Consider the following 12,807-nt stretch of genomic DNA (forward strand, 5'->3'; position numbering starts at 1 on the left):
TGGGGGGGGCAGAGACTGGGGGGGCGGCAGAGACTGGGGGGGGCAGAGACTGGGGGGGGCAGAGACTGGGGGGGGCAGAGATGGGGGGGGCAGAGACTGGGGGGGGGCAGAGACTGGGGGGGGCAGAGACTGGGGGGGGCAGAGACTGGGGGGGGCAGAGACTGGGGGGGGCAGAGACTGGGGGGGGCAGAGAGTGGGGGGGGCAGAGACTGGGGGGGGCAGAGACTGGGGGGGGCAGAGACTGGGGGGGGCAGAGACTGGGGGGGGCAGAGACTGGGGGGGGCAGAGACTGGGGGGGGGCAGAGACGGGGGGGGGCAGAGACTGGGGGGGGGCAGAGACTGGGGGGCAGAGACTGGGGGGGGCAGAGATGGGGGGGGCAGAGGCTGGGGGGGGCAGAGGCTGGGGGGGGCAGAGACTGGGGGGGGCAGAGACTGGGGGGGCAGAGACTGGGGGGGGCAGAGACTGGGGGGGCAGAGACTGGGGGGGCAGAGACTGGGGGGGGCAGAGAGTGGGGGGGCAGAGAGTGTAGGGGCAGAGAGTGTACGGGCAGAGAGTGGGGGGGCAGAGAGTGGGGGGGGCAGAGAGTGGGGGGGCAGAGAGTGGGGGGGCAGAGAGTGGGGGGGGCAGAGAGTGGGGGCAGAGACTGGGGGGCCAGAGTGGGGGCAGGGACTAGGGGGGGCAGAGTGGGGGCAGGGAAAGGGGGGGGCAGGAAATGGAGGGTCCCGAGGCCGTGGGGAAAGGGCAGCCGGTAGGGGGCAGAGAATGCGGTGGGGCTCTGTGCGGTCGGGGGGGGGGGGGGGGGTAGTATTTTGCCTCGGGCCCGGTTTAGGGGGCCCGCCCCGCCTGGGGAACAGGATGTTTGGCGGCCCCAGGCGGAGCTCACCCCCACCCGCTGGCAAGGCGCTGGGCTCCCGCCCCCTCTCCCGATCACGGCCGCCCGGCCATTCCGACAGGAAGAGGCGAGCTACCGGTTTGGCCGGTAGCACATTCCCATCACCGAACCTAAAGCACTGGCAGGGCCGATCGCAGCGAAGACGCGTCAAAAGAAGCCCGTTACCTGTGGCGGCCACTCCGGCCCTGCCGCGGTCCCGGGGCCCGCTCGGTTACTACAGCCGGGTCCGGTTCCTCACTCACTGCGCAGGCGCCCCAGTCCGGCAGACCGCCTGTCAATCAGGGCGTGACGTCACAGACCGGCCCGCCCACGTGTCAATCACAGGCACTGGATCCGGGCTCTCAGTCAATCACGCAGCACCGCTGCAACAACAGGGCCCCAGAGAATGGCAAGGGCAGGCAGCATCGCTCGGGTGGGGGAGGGGCAGGCAGCATCGCTCGGGTGGGGGAGGGGCAGGCAGCATCGCTCGGGTGGGGGAGGGGCAGGCAGCATCGCTCGGGTGGGGGAGGGGCGGGCATGAGGCAGGTGCGAGGGAATAAGCCAATTTTAGGGAATATATGCGGGGTGCAGGGGATTTCAATGTATAACTGGAAGGATAAAATGTTAAAGTTGCTGAAAATAATCATTTTACGTCCCGGGAAATTCGAACCGTTCAAAGCAAGGCCCTGTAATTCAGTCGATTGATATGGGGGTAAACAGAAGGTTGAAAGGCATGGGCATACATTGAGGAATGAGTGTGGGCAGGGAGGTAATCCCCCAGGTAAATTAAAGGACCCAGGACCTGGGAATTAAATGGCCTTTGTGTGCGCCTGGTGGCCATTCCAGGGAGTAAACTGAATGCAGACGAATCCGGGTGGCAGAAGGAGCAGTGGCAGTACTTGGTTGCAGATGTGGACAGTTGGGAGTGTCGGGAAGGATCAGAGAGTCTGTGGAATGAGTTAATTGAGGGATAAACAGAGTTGAATCGCGATGGCTACTTGACCAACAGAACAACTTACATTTACAGAGCCTTAAACGTCATAAAAGATACAAAAACAAGTGTGCTTTATAAAAAGTATGATTCCCACCCACATATTGGCGAACAAAATTAGTCTTAATGGAGGAAACAGAGACGTGGGTGTCTAGCGAGGGAACTCCAAAACCGATTATCTAGGTACGAGAACGCATGGTCACCAAAGTGGAGCAATTCGATGGGATAGTGCAAAGCAACCGAGTATCTCTTGAACCTCAAGCAGGGTGAATGCAGAGAGCGAGCACTGAGGCCTGGATTGCAGCAGTAACAAGCCCTGGACAGTGGGTGGGGGTCTTCCTCCAACCGTCTGGCTTCTCTCCTGCACACCCCCCCCCCCCCCCCCCCCCCCCCCCCCCCTGATAGCTAACGCCTCGAAGTAAAATGCAGCGAGTATAGCCAAGAGAAAGGCACAAATGATCCGGTCGCAAATGCCTTAACATGTGCATGGATAGCAATGAGAGAAGAAAATGAATGGGTTTTCATACAGCTGCGCAGTCATTGCAACAGTGCGCTAACAGAGTGCTCTGTTGCCTCATCCACGGAAAGGCGTGCCTGCCACTTCGCCCCGTGCCTTTTGGGAGACGCTTTATGCTTGTTACAATTGCTCCACATTCTTGGAGGGGGAGGGGCAGGAAATTCGCCAGCTTCGAGACACCAAATGAAAATCCACCAGCCTTTATGGTCTTCCGGCTCCTCCACCATTGCACCGGGAGCAAGAGGGGCTTTCTGAATGAAAAGACGGTCCATTGCAGCCTTTTTACTCACCAATGCGGCGCTGCAGGCTGCACTCTATTGTTCCTCCTGCAATGTTGTGCGCATTCTGGGGAGCAGCCCAGCCTTAGGTCACATACACACGTGATCTGAATCTCTCCCCCCCCCCCCCCCCCCCCCCCCCCCCCCCCCCCCCCCCGTACAATCAACACATTTACATTGTACTCAATTTGTTTCCAACCCCGATTGGCATCTTATCTTTTTTACAAGCACCCAGACCCTGGGCCCGCTGCCAATGTCTGGCATTCCCAATGTAAGATTGTATCTCCTTGGGAACGGAGCGCTCCTTTCAACCCTCCTCTCCCCGTTCTTTCCCGGTCGCTCCTGCTCGCTAACGAAGGGGCTGCCAGTCGGAAACGCCAGCCCAAAGATGCCCCTTGCTTAAAATGCGTTTGTTTTTCGGAGTGTCTTCTCCCTGAACAAATTTATGCAGCGGTGGAATTGAACAGTAGAGAATTAATATTGAAGTTATATAGCCTGCACTTGAAGTATTGCAAAGAGGATGTAGAGGCACCGGAAGAAGGTGCAAACAAAGGCTGATAGCACCAGATTTGAGAGGCTTTATCAATCAGGGAAAACTCAACGAGGCTGGGGTTCTTTCGGTTGAGTGACGGGTCATCTATTGGAAATTTCTAAGATTGATAGGGTGTGATGGCATTGGAGAGAGGAGATTCACAAGAATGATTTCAGGGATAAAGAACTGTAGCTATAAGGGCAGACTGAAGAGGTTGCGACTGTTCCTTGTCGAAAAAAAGATTGAGATTAGGCTTGATAGAGCTATTCACGACCCTGGGGGTATGGACAGGGTAAATAATGTGAACTCAATAGAGCATCAGAATCTACTAGAGGATAAGGGTCAAAATATTGGGCAAAAGGAGTAAAAGTGATGTGAGGATTTATTTTCACCCTTGGGCGGTTGGAGTCTGGAGGCAGGTTCCACCGAGGTATTCAAAAGGGAATTGGATTGCTTTCTGAAAAGACAGAATGTGCAAGGTTACGGTGATAAAGCAGGGCAGTCGGATCAGGTCGAATTCTCTTTCAGAGAGCTAGTGCAGGCTCGACGGGTCGAATGGTTTCCATCTGCACTGTAAAGATTTGGCGATTCTAGGCTAGGTAAAGAAAGAAATGGTGTATCCCCGCGTGGAGTCCAAAACTATTGAGTATTTAACCATCGAATCCAAACAAGAAATTTCGGAGAATAGTCTTTTCCCAGAGAGCAGTTAGAATGTGGTATGGCTGCCACGTGGAGTAATTGGGGTGAATAGTGTTGAGGTGAGTACATAAGGGAGAGGGGAACGAAAGGATAGCATTCTATTAACTTTCCTAATCACTTGCTGTAGCTGTATACGAACGTCTTGTGATCCATGCACTAGGACATCCAGGTCCCTCTGCATCTCAGAGCTCTGCAATCTCTCGCCATTTAGATAATAATCTTTTTTATTCTTCTTGCCAAATTTCACATTTTCCCACATTATACTCGATTTGCCATTTGCCTACTCACTTAATCTGTCTATTTGGTCATGCAGTCTTCTCTTCAAAATTTACTTTCCTACTTACCTTTGTATTGTAACTTCTCCAATTTATCTACATTAAGTATGTACATAAGAACTAGGAACAGGAGTAGGCCATATGGCCCTCGAGCCTGCTCCGCCATTCAATGAGATCATGGCTGATCTTTTGTGGACTCAGCTCTCCATTCCGGCCCAAACCCTTAATCCCTTTATTCTTCATAAAACTATCTATCTCTATCTTAAAAACATTTAATGAAGGAGACTCAACTGCTTCACTGGGCAAGGAATTCCATAGATTCACAACCCTTTGGGTGAAGACGTTCCTCCTAAACTGAGTCCTAAATCTACTTCCCCTTATTTTGAGTGTATATATATTGACCGATAGCTTGTATTTTGGCCACTGTACCAGCTCTGTACAGATGAACAAAATACATAAGTAATAAACTTTGCCTCCAGACTGGCGAATGAGTTGACAAGGATCGAGAGCGCAGAGAAGGAGGTGATAGACCAAAGTCGGCCCTAAACCTCTCGTCGTGAGTATATGTGTTCGAGAATGGTCTACCCTTGGCCCAGCTTCCATGTAGTCCTGTTACATTCTGACCTCTCCCACAGTAATCATCTCCTGTAATCCAACCTTCTTCAAAGCTGCCTCAACAACATTTTATGTCTTGTTTCTTTATGCGAGAGTCCAACTCCTGTGTGCATGCTTCCCTTCTTCAGTTTCCGCCGTGGATCATCTCTCTGAGTCACAAATAGCAATCTCGCCTCTCTGAGTTACAAAGTTCTGGACTCAAATCCCATTCCAGCACTTGGTCATAAAGATCAAATCTGACATCCCGTTGTGGTACCCAGGCGATGCTGCGCGGCTGGCGATTTACGGATCAAACGTTAAACCGAGGGAGGCCCCATTTGCTGTGGGGGGGGGGGGGGGGGTTGTAAACGATCTCATGCCGCAATCTGGAAGAAAAGCGTCTGCTCTGATGTTTGCCCCTCAGTCACTATCACATAAAACAATCTGGTCGTTGCCGTTTTTTGGGATCTTGCTGTGCGCATATTGGCTTTCGCGCGTTTCCGACCTGATATCCGTGTCTGCGTTTCAAGAAGTCCTTCGTTGACAGTAAAGCGCGAAAAGCGTCTACAGGTTGTGAAAGGCGCTATTTAAATGCAAGTCTGTCAGTCTCCCCATTGAGCACAGGATACATAAAGAAGGCTTGGATTCGTTCGAGTGGAGATGGTTAAGAGTGATCGAATTTGAAATGATAAACGAGCTGTTCGAGTAGATAAAGAGGAACTATGATTGATGACCCTTCTCCGTTTAAAATGGGCGGTGATGGGAACTTTGCCTTACATACTTAAACTATCCTGCCTTTCACCCAATCACAGACTTCTCCATTTGTTTTTCTTTTTTCACTCTTTCACTTTTCACCCGCAGAAAACCAATTACACCTCTACCTTTTCCCTGATTTGTAAAACTCCCTTCAGAGGGTGGCGGTGTCGCTGGCCAGACCGAATTCCCCTCGAGGAGCTGGAGGAGCCGCTGCAGTCCATGTGCTGTTAGGGAGGGCAGTTTCACATGAAAGAATGATTGACCTGAAATGTTAACTAATCTAATTCCGTTTCCTCTTCTGATGCTACCGGCCAACCACATCCAGACTCGAAAGGTTATCTCCCTTCTCTCGCCACAGATGCTATCAGACCTGCTGAGGTTGTCCAGTATTTCCTGTTTTTGTTTCAGATGCCAGCATCCGCAGTCATTTGCTTTTATCTGAGTATTGACAACATCTCCTATTTTTTCAGATCCCGGGCTTCTGCTGTGATTTGTTTAGAAATGCAACCATTGGTTGGGCGGGAGTGAGCGCCTCCCTCGGCTGAAACCTGAAGCCTGGGAATGTGCCTGTGGATGAGGACGGTGTTAAACTCAGAGGTAAAGTGTGAACCCAAACGAAAGCCAAATACTGCAGATGCTGGAAATCGGAAACAGAAACACAAAATACCGGGGACATGTAGTAGGCCAGGCAACACCCATATAGAGAGGGGTGGGGCGGGGGGGGGGGGGGGGTACGGAGTTGACATTTCAGAATCAGGACCTTTAATCATGACATTAGGCAATATGTAGCTATATCCATGGCCATGTGTGTATATCTACAATATGTGTAAATGCACACAGCATGCACATGCGCCGTGTACAATCGTAGATAGTCTGCAACGCCAATATTTGTGGTCTGTGTTGTATTACATGTTCTAATGCTCCTGTAAAATGTTTCGGCTCCCTCCAATCTCTACACTGAGGACAGTGCAGAGTTTATGCCCCGTGTCCTTGCCTCAAAATCCGGAGCCCACACATTTGGCATTCTCGGATTATATTCCGAACCGGGATAGGTTAGATCCTTGTTGAAAATACATGGCTCCTCCTGGAGGACATGCCACAGGGAATAATCCCAATTTGTGACGTCGTTCAGTTGATTGAATGGGCCCGGATAGCTTGTTGTCTCAACCTCTCTCGTGATATCACAGCTAAGCGACAGTTTTATAAAATAATTGGGGAAAGGGATGAGATGTGGTTTGATAATTTACTGTATTTAATTTAATTTATAAGACTGAAGAAAGAATACTTCACTGCAGGAGTGACTCCATGTCCAATTAAGGATATGTTATTAAAACAAACTTTTAATTTGTTATTAAACTAACTTTAACATCATACCAAGACATAGTTTACAATTACCAATTAAAATGCCTAACAATAAAGGGAAACACGTTAATTCCTAACTGCTATCTTCTTATATCCAATCAAGCAAACCCCATTTTAAGTCAAACTCCACTTGAAAATATAGTTGGAAAACATGGGAATACTTGCTGTACAGATATGTCTTGGAGAAACTGTGAGTTAGAGAGAGATCCATCAGAAAATAGTCTGCAGATCCGTGCCTGTGTCAAACTACTGTTTAACATACCACCATTTGACAAAAAGCTCCAGTTCTGTTCACTGCAAAATCTAATGTGAAACACAACACCTAATTGCTTCATCCTCTGACTCCTCCTAGTAACTACATAATCTCAATCCCACTAACTGGGTCATGACTATGTTACTGAGGCTAATCACAATCCCTCAATTATCTAAACCCCAGGGAACCTTTTTTCTATAAACACAATTCCATTAGTCCTATTTAGGTAAGCACTATACATGGTTGGAATGAATGATTGAGCATTTTACGATGCTTTAATTATCCCTTCTGTAGCTAGAATGTCTGCCATCCCTTTAAATCGGGAGTTTTGAAAACCTTACCGCAGTAGAGATATAGGCACACTAACTCAGGTATTTAACTATTACTGCACCAGATACATACAATACAGTATATATCTGAAATTCTGATATTCGTCGCAATTAGGGTAATAATAGCAATTTTAATTGGACTACCTGTACATGTGAATCGGCGCAGGAATTTACTGAAGGATTGGAGACAATTACATAAAGGAGGCAGTCTCTGGATATAACACAGGGTTTTAACCCGGGTTACATTGAGTGAAGATGTCCTCTGTATCTCACTGTGATTTGTAACATTTACCTCCAGTTGGCTTCAGAGAATCAGAGAGAAATGACAACACTCGGGTAGCCGGCTGATTAGTGTCATTCCGATCATGAACAGTACTTTTTATCCCATGCAGCTGCTTATGGCCGTGTGTCCGATCAGGTTTCCTTTATTCAAACAACTTTTAACCACATTCTTAAATGTTGACTTGGCCTCTGCTTCAATCACTGTCCGGCACTGTATTCTTCAACTTTCTAACCCTACCTTTTTTTTAAAAATCGATTGATTGTATCAAAGTTCTTCAAAGGATCGATCTCCCGTACCTCTGCTTAATTCCGTCTTCTAAGCCATTAACCAGTGTGTGAAGCCGAACTGGACTTTTTACAACAAGTGTCCTATTTGAACCGAAGCTAACATTCCGATCCCACATCCTCTCCAACCACCTCCTTCACTCCTGCATCTGTCTCTGCTGCTGGAACTCACATCCATGCATTGCTTCCAGAATGGAGAATTGCTATGCTCTCCTTGTCAGTGTTCCCACTCCATAAACACAAACTTATCTGAACATTTTCTGTCTGTACCGTATCTCCTTAGCCATTGTTTTACATCTCAGTCTCGTGTCCAACCCCTCTGTCGCCTCCTCCAGCTTTACAATACTCAGAACTCTGTCTTTCTCCTGCTCACTTTTGAATCCCCTCAGTCTTTGCTTCACCAGTGGCGGCCGTGTTTTCAGCTGCCGAGGGGGCTGTATCTTCCGAAAATCGCCCCAAACCTCCTCATCTCTGTCCCTCGTTCCTCTCCAAGACGTTACTTAAAGCCCATCTCGTTGACCAAGGTTTGATTATCTACCCTGACATCTCGTTCTGTGTCTTTCTAACCAATGTTGTCTGAAAGGCTCCTGCGAAGCCTCTTGGGACATTTCATTATGTCAGGAGTTGTATCAATACAATATGTTGTTGTTGTATTTGGTCCCTATACGACGGGTGGAATATGTAGTTGTTAAGTGCTTTTACCATTAAGAAGCGACTCCCTGATCAAATGGGATCTTTATACCCGCATTGTCCCTCTATCCATGGGCAGACAGGGCCTGGCCATCTACTCCTGGTTCTTGTCCATGAACACCCCCGTAGGGAGCGCATGTGCATCAATGCCCGGTCTGTCAGTTCCTGTCCATTGCCTCCTGGACCAACCACCTCCTGTCCATTGCCTCCTCGTCCGACCAGTTCCTGTCCATTTCCTCCTGGAGCAACCAGCTCCTGTCCATTGCCTCCTCGTCCGACCAGTTCCTGTCCATTTCCTCCTCATCCAACCACCTCCTGTCCATTTCCTCCTGGACCAACCACCTCCTGTCCATTGCCTCCTTGTGCAACCAGCTCCTGACCATTTCCTCCTCGTCCGACCAGCTCCTGTCCATTGCCTCCTCGTCCGACCAGTTCCTGTCCATTTCCTCCTCATCCAACCACCTCCTGTCCATTTCCTCCTGGACCAACCAGCTCCTGTCCATTGCCTCCTGGACCAACCAGCTCCTGACCATTTCCTCCTCGTCCGACCAGTTCCGGTTATTTCCTCCTCATCCGACCAGCTCCTGTCCATTTCCTCCTTGTACAACCAGCTCCTGTCCATTTCCTCTTGGTCCAGTCAGCTCATGTCCATCTGCCCATCATTTCTTATATATTTGCACATGGCCTGGTTGACCCTGTACTTCTATCCCCGGCCTTATCATCTACTCCTGTCCCAGCCAGCGTCTGTCCATCTATTCAAAAGCTGATTAGTTGCTGACTCTCGTCTCCATGCCTGGTGCACTCTGGCCCAATTGTTCCTGCTCTGAACCATTCTCTTGAGTTGGTCCATCCCAATCTATGTTTTGCTGACCTGGTCCAGTCTGGCCCACTTTCTCCTGATCTGACCCGTGATGGTCAACTTCCCTCTGATCTAGAGTCATAGAGGGAGAGGGTCATAAACTCGTACAGTGCAGAAAAGCCCCTTCAGCCCATCGAATTTGCTGCGACAATAACTACCCCTAATCTCGCGCTAATCTACCTTACCAGCACTTGTCCCATATCCTTGAATATGATGGTTTTTCAATTGCTCATCCAAGTGATTTTTAAAGATTGTGAGGTTTCAGCCTCCACTACCTTCCCAGGCAGTACATCCCAGATTCTCACCACCCTCTGGTTGAGAACCATTTTTCTCAAATCGCCTCACCCTAAAACTATACCTCCTTGTGATTGACTCCTCAACTAAAGGGAACAGCTGCTTCCTATAAAGGTGTGCAAACCCCTCGTAACCTTATACACTTCAATCTTATCCCCCCTCAGCCTTTTGTGCTCTAAAGAAACCAATCCAACCCTATCCAGTCTCTCCTTATAGTTCAAATGCTTCATCCCAGGCAACATCCTGGTGAATCTCCTCTGTACTCCTCCTTTCTACAGTGAGGTGACCAGAACTGCGCATTGTACTTCAGCTGTCTAACCAACGTTCTGTACAGCTCCAATATAACCTCCTTGCTCTTATATTCTATGCCACGACTGATAAAGGCAAGTGTCCCAAGGCAAGTGTCCCATATGCCTTCTGGGATCTGGCCCACTTTGATCAATTTCCCCCAATATGGCCCACTTTGGTCCATTTTCATCTGATATGGCCCACTCAAGTCTATTTCTCCCTGATCTCATCCACACTGGTCCTTCTTAACCTCGAACTCTTGTCTATCTTTTTTCTGTTGTTCTGGGCCTCTGAGAGAGATAATGTTTTTTATGTTTCCCAAATAGGATAACTAAAAGGCAGACTTTGGAGTGTGTGATCTTTTAGAAGAAAATGATAAGCGTGCATCTGATTTAAAGCACAGTCTGCTGGTCATCATCTAACACCATCAGCTTAACCACCTCTTCCTGTCTCTCTCATAAATTTAGTTAGCTTTGTTTTAAAGATATCTATTCCTTTCGCTTTAACTGTTCAATGTGGTAGCAAGTTCCCCAGTCTAATCGCTCTCTGGGTAAAATGTGGTCAAACCAACGTTTTAATAAGTTTAACAACTTCTCTGTTTTATTTTAAATTCAATTCAAGAACACAAGAACACAGGAATTAGAAACAGGAGTAAGCCACCAGGCCTGTCAAGCCTGCCCCGTCATTCAATACAATCATGGCTGATCGATGCCAGCCTCAAGTGCTTTTCTGTGCCATTTCACCATAACCCTCTATTCCTCGATCTATCAAATATTTATCCAGCACAACTTTAAATATTTCTAATGATCCAGCCTACACCACCCTCCAGGGCAGAGAGATCCTGAGATTCACCATCCTCTGATAGATGACATTTCTGCGCACCTTAGTTTTATGTCAAACCAAACTTTAACTTAAACACAGAATTAACTACATTAATATCAAAGAAATAGCTTTACAATTATCAGTTAAACAGTTCTTAAATAAAGGGGAATTCTTCAATTTATGTTCTACACCTTCACTATAAATATTTCAACAAAGCAACCCCAATACAGTTCAAATGCCACTTATAAATAAAGTTAACAAAACAGGTTTAATTGCTGTCCACAGGCCTTTTTCCTGTAGCCATGTCCCCTTGTTCAAGACTCTTCCAATCATGAAAACATCTCATCATCTACCCTGTCAAGCCCCCTCAGGATCTCATATGTTTGAATAAGGTCACTCCTGACTCATCTAAACTCCAAGGAATACAGACCCAGGGTATTTAGTCTGTCTTGATAATACCCTCTCATCCCAGGAAATGAACCCCAATACTTTGTTTGCATTTGTATTACCTTATTAACCGCATTGCTCATTTAAATTATTTGTGAATGTGCGCCTTGAATATACTTTACCTCTCTGCCATATTTAGATTGTTTGGGGGAACGCTCTAGAATCGATGGTGTTGAATCAGTCACCCATTCGAAGCAGCACCGGATATTTAATTCAAAGGACTGTGCAACAGGTGGCCCACCCTATACCACCGTTCACACCAGCAACAGCATGAATTTCGATGCCTCATTTTCCAAACATGATGTGGCCGCTTTAATCAACCAGGTTGCTTCACCTCACACTCATTGATATTGGAATTTGCTGGCCATTTTTAAGCCTTTTCTGCAAAATGATTAAACTCTATGTACATTCGTCACTGTTTACTATCATTCCCATCCTACCTTCATCTGCTAATGTTGAAATTGTACAACCGACCCCAAACCATTGTTTAAATGGAGAACAATGATGGTCCCAGCACCACTCCCTTTGAAACATAACATCCCAATCCTCTTCTACTTCGAGGAACTCGATTTATCTCTTCAATATTTCACTTTAGATGTTTAAATTTCTTTACACAGAGATTGGTGCCCATGTGGATTTTTCTCTCTTATGGAGTATGCGATGAATGTAAGAATTGTTATATATATATTGTATTTTATATCTGTTGTAGTAATGTTATTAAAAGCTTGAGTTATGGTATATATTTGTTGCAGTAATATTATTAAAGAACCTAGGTTGATGTACCCAGACTGTGTGTCTGCAAAAGCTGTAATTAAGTTGTTGCGGTAAGAGTGTGGTAATCATTCATTCCAACCATTTACTTGTTTACATGAAATGAAAATCGCTTATTGTCACGAGTAGGCTTCAATAAAGTTACCGTGAAAAACCCCTAGTCGCCACATTCCGGCGCCTGTCCGGGGAGGCTGGTACAGGATATGGCTAATGGGATATCGTTTTGATTGCTTAGAAATTCCCTGTGGTACAGATAATTTGAGGGATTGTGTTTAGTCCTAGCTAAGCAGGTCATGGGACATCTTAGTGGGATACAGATTATGTAATTAATGGGAGGAGCCAGGTCTGTGAGTAGTTTGCAGTTTTGTCAAACGCTGTTAGGTTGAGCAGAAGGGCCTGACAAGACAGACACGGTTGCAGAGTGGTGAGCACAGCTGCCTCACAGCACCAGGGACCAGGTTCAACCTTGGCTCTCTGACTGTGTGAAGTTTGCACATTCTCCCCGTGTCTGCTTGAGTTTCCAACGGCTCCTCTGGTTTTCTCCCCCAGTCCAAAGTTGTGCAGGTTATATGGATTGGCTTGCAAGATTGCCCTTAAGTGTCCAGCAATAT

At 47.7% G+C, this 12,807-nt stretch overlaps 1 protein-coding gene and 1 long non-coding RNA gene across 4 annotated transcripts in view; one reads left to right on the forward strand and one right to left on the reverse strand.

The window, feature by feature from the left end:
• LOC119978415 overlaps positions 1 to 2,771 on the reverse strand; it is a 34,314-nt gene extending 31,543 nt beyond the window's left edge. For 2 of the 3 annotated variants that reach the window (XM_038820048.1, XM_038820046.1), the window contains exon 1: positions 1,059 to 1,187. The gene's annotated coding sequence lies outside the window, so the exon portion shown is untranslated. Of the gene's footprint in view, positions 1 to 1,058; positions 1,188 to 2,670 lie in introns of those variants that run through there. The other variant, XM_038820047.1, reaches the window with a different exon arrangement.
• Positions 2,772 to 5,749: 2,978 nt separating this feature from the next.
• On the forward strand, positions 5,750 to 11,758 carry LOC119978586. The gene is made up of 3 exons (XR_005463497.1): positions 5,750 to 5,892; positions 5,985 to 6,111; positions 11,565 to 11,758. It is a non-coding gene; the product is annotated as an uncharacterized LOC119978586 (long non-coding RNA).
• Positions 11,759 to 12,807: the final 1,049 nt, after the last annotated feature.

The sequence above is a fragment of the Scyliorhinus canicula genome, chromosome 15, assembly GCF_902713615.1.
Source record: "Scyliorhinus canicula chromosome 15, sScyCan1.1, whole genome shotgun sequence".
NCBI lineage: Eukaryota > Metazoa > Chordata > Chondrichthyes > Carcharhiniformes > Scyliorhinidae > Scyliorhinus > Scyliorhinus canicula.